The sequence below is a fragment of the Apium graveolens genome, chromosome 1, assembly GCF_009905375.1.
Source record: "Apium graveolens cultivar Ventura chromosome 1, ASM990537v1, whole genome shotgun sequence".
Lineage (NCBI taxonomy): Eukaryota > Viridiplantae > Streptophyta > Magnoliopsida > Apiales > Apiaceae > Apium > Apium graveolens.
The window spans coordinates 136806749-136812048 of record NC_133647.1 but is presented as its reverse complement, the minus strand read 5'-3'; the positions used below and the strand labels follow the sequence as shown (position 1 = coordinate 136812048).

Below are 5300 nucleotides of genomic sequence, written 5' to 3'. Positions count from 1 at the left end.
TAATAATTTTTTATTTTTCATAAATAAATAACTTAAAACTAAATTAATTTATTCATTTTCCTTTTTATTTACTTAGAAATCATTATAGACCAATAACTCATTCACCCAAGCAGGCCCAAATTGTAACCCAGTTTAAAGCTTAACAAACCCAAAGTTCAAAGCCCTACATTTTAATTCTTATATAACATCTTGCACGCCATCCCTTCTTCACCTCTGTATCCAATTATTTTTTTGTATAATCTTAGATTTTATAAATCTATATTGCCTATATCTCTCCCTCCCTCCCCCTCTCGCTCGTTCTCACTCTCTCGCCCTCTCGCCCTCTCTCCCTCCCTCCCTTGCTCCCTCGCTCTCTTTCTCTCTGTATAATCATGTGGAAGTAGACACGGCAAAACTGCTGCAATGATAACATTAATAAAGTAAATTTCATCAATATTGTTAGCTCATTTAAGGTGTTTGATCAAATGCTTAGCAAAAAAAATATATGGTTTCAGTGTTCAATAATTGTAATCATCGGATTGTTCGAGCCACCAAAGCTGGTTATGTTAACATTTTGTTGTTATTCATTTATGTTATAGAAGTTTATGACGTTTAAATTACCGATGATATTGTAATAAATTGCCACAACAACGTGCTTACTCAGCATCTCAATACCAAACCTAGATGGCATGAACGGTGAACTAATTTTAGTCAAGAATCAATACATGAAGCCAGACTCAGATGTGCTACTCAAGCGTGATCGTGGCCGTCCACCAAAGCGCAAGTCTAAAGATGTTGTTGTTTTTTTAACAAGATGTTGCTGCTCTTTCTGGGTTATCAAGATAATCTTCTGTTGTTATTCTTTGTTTGTAATGGTATTTTGGTCGAGCGGCCGGATTCTTGATGATCACCGGAATATAGAAATTTTCCGGTTTCCGGCGAGTTTTTTTTTTAAATCTGGTTTTCATTAATTCAACTGAATACATTCGAATTTAGAATCATATTTTTAACTATATACGGTCAAATAAGTTATGGGCGGGCCTTTTAAATTTTTTAAGAAAATTCAATTTTTTTGGGCGGGATTTTCAAATTTTAAGTGAAAATTTAAAATTTACCACTTTTGGTCGAATTTATCGGGTCAAATTTAATCGGTTGTATTTATCCGATCATAATTAACCGGACGAATTTAGTATTAAAATGACCGTACTCCTAAATCCGACTCCCTTAAAAACAACTGTTTCAAAATCGATAGAATTTAGTTAAAAATGACCGTTTTCGGTCGAAATTAGCTAAATACGACCAATTTTTTCGGTCGGATTTAGCCTTGTTACTTGTAGTGAATATTAAGAAATATTGACATAAGAATAATACTAAGAAATACTAAAATATGGTTATATAGGCTTAGTTAGTTAAAGAGGGGATAACTATCCTCTTGCTCATAGGTTCCAATCCAACTGCAGGAGAATTTATGATTATGCCTCCTGAGCCTGAGCTAGAGCCTGTCGCTTAAATGTGATTTACCTGATTCATGTGGTTTACAGGATTGCGTGAACCAGTGGGGTTTACCCAATGCACATACGAAGGGTAGTTACAGGCTTGCGTGAACCCGTGGGATTTACCCAGTGCGCACACGAAGGGTAGCAGATGTGGGTTTCCTAAGATAGAACAATTTCTGATACGCATTCATGAATTCGAAAAACTCTCGGGAATTGTTTGTTGTTAATATTATTGTACCATCATATTACTATTTACTTAAGGATAAAACCCTCGAAGATAATAATTTTTTTTTAATGAAAAATATAATATTAAATATAAGTAACATGATCTTGCAGTTTTCAGCATATTCATGCACCACAATCTTAATCCACTATTTTGGCATGATGAGGGAGCCTGTAAGCATAATAATATTGTTAACTTATTGCTTACTTTCATGCCTTCTTTTCTCAAGTTTTTTTCAAAACCTAAAACCTCTTGTTCTCCATTAGTTCCTCTCACCTTGCACTACAAGAATAATGTTAATAGACATCACACATTAGACATCGGTTAACTTTGCCACTGATGTCAAAAGAAATATTGACATCACCCCGTGTTTTTGTGATGTCTTTGTTCTTTGTAGACATCGGTTATAATTAAACCGATGTCTAAAATTCATTAAAAAAAATAATTTCACGCCCACCTTTTCTTTCTCCCCTTAGTCAAATTTTCATTCAGTTTTAGTTCTAAATTCCCCCCCATCCCAAAATTCTCCCCCCTTAACCAAATTTTGGTTCCCCCCAAATTAATCTTCAGATACAAAATCAAAACAAAAAACTAAAAAATCAAAACTAAAAACTAAAAAACAGTCTCTCTCACTCTCTCGAACCTCCCTCTCTCTCTCTCGAACCTCCCTCTCTCTCGAACCTCTCTCTCTCGATCAAACCTCTCTCCCCTCACAATCGCTCTGAACTCCGGCCATCATCTCACCATCACAATCTCCCAAACCTCTCTCTCTCTTGAACCTCTCTGTCTCGAACCTGTCTCTGGAACCTCTCTCTCTCTCTCTCTGAACCTCTCTCCGCTCCCAATCTCTCCGTTAAGCCTCTTTCAGTTAACCTCTCTACTTCGGTAAGTGTTGTATCTACTTGAATCAAACTGGTCTTCTCTGCATGAAGACCAATTTTAAAAGTTGAGGATTTTTGAATTCAAAACCCTAATTTTGTAAATTGGGTTTTTTTCTAATTCGAAACCCTTATTTTTTTATTAATTTAGTGTCTAAACTTGTTGCTAATACTTTTCTTCTTGTTATATACATGACCTAATCTGAGAAAAAGATTTAGAGATTTAGGTAATTTGGGTGTTTTTGGTTGTTCATTTGTATTTTTGTATTTTTTTTATTTTTATAAATTGTGTAAAGTTAACGATCCTTTCATCTCTACTGATTACATGGTATTTTTTAACTTCAATCCTCATTTTTTTTGCTTTAGTTGTGATTTGTGATTTGATTTAGTGTTGTTTATCTTATTTTGCTCGTTATAAATGTTGATCTATTATTTTATTACGGATATGATTAGGTTTTAAATGTTTTGATTTGGTGCTTGGTGCTTGTTATAGATTTCATCTCTTGATTTAGCTCTACAACATCAAATTGAATTGTAGCAATAACTGTAAAAATGTTATATGTAATGTGTGCAATTTAAGGCTTGTACCTTTGATTTGGATAAAAGGTGAAGCTATTTACACTTTACACTTCAATGTCTGGCTTTTTTGTTTATATTTTTTTAAATTTTCTGCTACACAAGACTGCTATGGTTCACTTAATACTAAGATTTGTGCTTGCTGAAAATATATAATGTACACTCGTTTGCATTTCAGGTGACATCCATGAGCAGTATAGTGATTTGTTACGACTCTTTGAATATGGTGGCTTTCCTCCTCAATCAAATTATCTGTTTTTAGGGGATTATGTGGACCGTGGAAAACAAAGTTTAGAAACGATATGGCTCTTGCTTGCTTATAAAATTAAGTATTCGGATAACTTTTTTCTTCTTAGGGGAAACCATGAATGCGCCTCTATCAATAGAATATATGGATTTTATGATGAATGTAAGTGCCGATTCAATGTTAAACTATGGAAAACCTTTACTGACTGTTTCAACTGTCTTCCTGTGGCTGCTGTTGTTGATGATAAGATATTGTGCATCTATGGTGGTCTGTCCCCTGATCTTAACAATTTGGATCAGATCAAAAACTGCCACGTCCAACTGCTATACCTGACACAGGTTTGCTCTCTGATTTACTTTGGTCAGATCCCAGTAATGATGTCAAGGGATGGGGATTGAATGATAGAGGAGTATCATTCCCCTTTGGCCCTGATAAGATGTCAGAGTTCTTAGCGAAGCATGACTTGGACCTTGTTTGTCGTGCTCATCAGGTAAAAAAAATAATTTTCTCTTTTTCAACAATTAATTTGCACCGGAGTTGATGACTTGACGTTATGCTTGTGCAGGTTGTGGAGGATGGTTATGAATTCTTTGCTGAAAGACAGCTTGTTACCATATTTTCCGCTCCCAACTGTTGCGGTGAATTTGATAATGCTGGTGCAATGATGAGCGTTGATGGAAATTTGATGTGCTCTTTCCAAGTACTGAAGCCAACTGAAAAAAAGAATAATTTTTTATTGTCCACAAAAATGTAACTGGTATATACTTTTTCTTGCCTTTCCTTTCTGGGTATATTGCTAATTTGCCATTAGCAGGTTTATGGTAGTTTAGACCTTGTTGGTTAGACTGGTTCACCTTTTAAACTTATAAAGAAGTACTATTCATATCTTAAAATATAAAACAAGTTAGATTATTAAGTATGATTTGAACTTCAATGTATTGCAACTACCACAATTGGCAAGACCTGCTACTATTATTAACTTAGTTTATTTGTCACTTCTTGCAGTGTTTGCTTTGCTTCTTTATATTTATATAAAGGGTCTTTCTTCAAGAACCATCATCCGAATGAGAAGAGATGGAATTTTGACTATTGTATTTACACATATAGTCCCCTGTCCTGGTGTTTCAAATGTCAACAATTAGTAAAAGTCAGTTAGCCTTTAGTTTTAGACGGCTATGTTGGTGTCATGCTGCCAAAATTCTCATAGTTTTTTGACTTGATTGCAGTATTGCTACTTCTTTATATAATGACTATTAATTTATTCCTATATAAATATTACTTATTTTATTTCCTATTTAATTAAGGTTCCTGCTAGAGTTGACTGATATATTTTTCTTTTAGTGTTGGATCTTTCTTTCTGCTCTACGCGTCCTATTTGTTTTGATAAATTTTTTTATATATGATCTCAGTTGATAGGTGGGGGAAGTGGCTATGATTATAAATCAGTCAGAAGATGGACTACTCAAAGGAAGTTGGGATACAGTCTCATTGAACGTGAAAAAGTAATTTGTGTGTGTGTGTTAATTATTGTTACCCTATTATAGTTGGGATGCTGACAATATTTCTTATCATCATTATTAATTTTAGATATTTGTCCCTATCCACAAAGAAGCACATTGGTGCTTGGCGGTAATCAACAGGAAAGATGAGAAGTTCCAGTATCTTGATTCTCTTAAAGGAGGGGATCGACAAGTAATGAAAGTTTTGGTATGTTGTGGGTTCGCCCCTGCCCTTCAAATTATTTGTCTACTTGCATACGTGTAAATTAGTTTTAGTAGACTTTAAGTTTGGCTAATCTAGCATGGTTGTTAATGCAAAGCTTCCTTATCTATCTTATCTGAAGATTCAGTAAATTGGTTGTTAAAGAATGAAGAGGAGTTGCAATATAACTTTTAAATAGA

At 34.4% G+C, this 5300-nt stretch overlaps 1 pseudogene; it reads left to right on the top strand.

The window, feature by feature from the left end:
- The first annotated feature begins 668 nt into the window (after positions 1–668).
- Positions 669–4153, top strand: LOC141707076 (serine/threonine-protein phosphatase PP1 isozyme 4-like; annotated as a pseudogene).
- The last annotated feature ends 1147 nt before the right edge of the window (positions 4154–5300 follow it).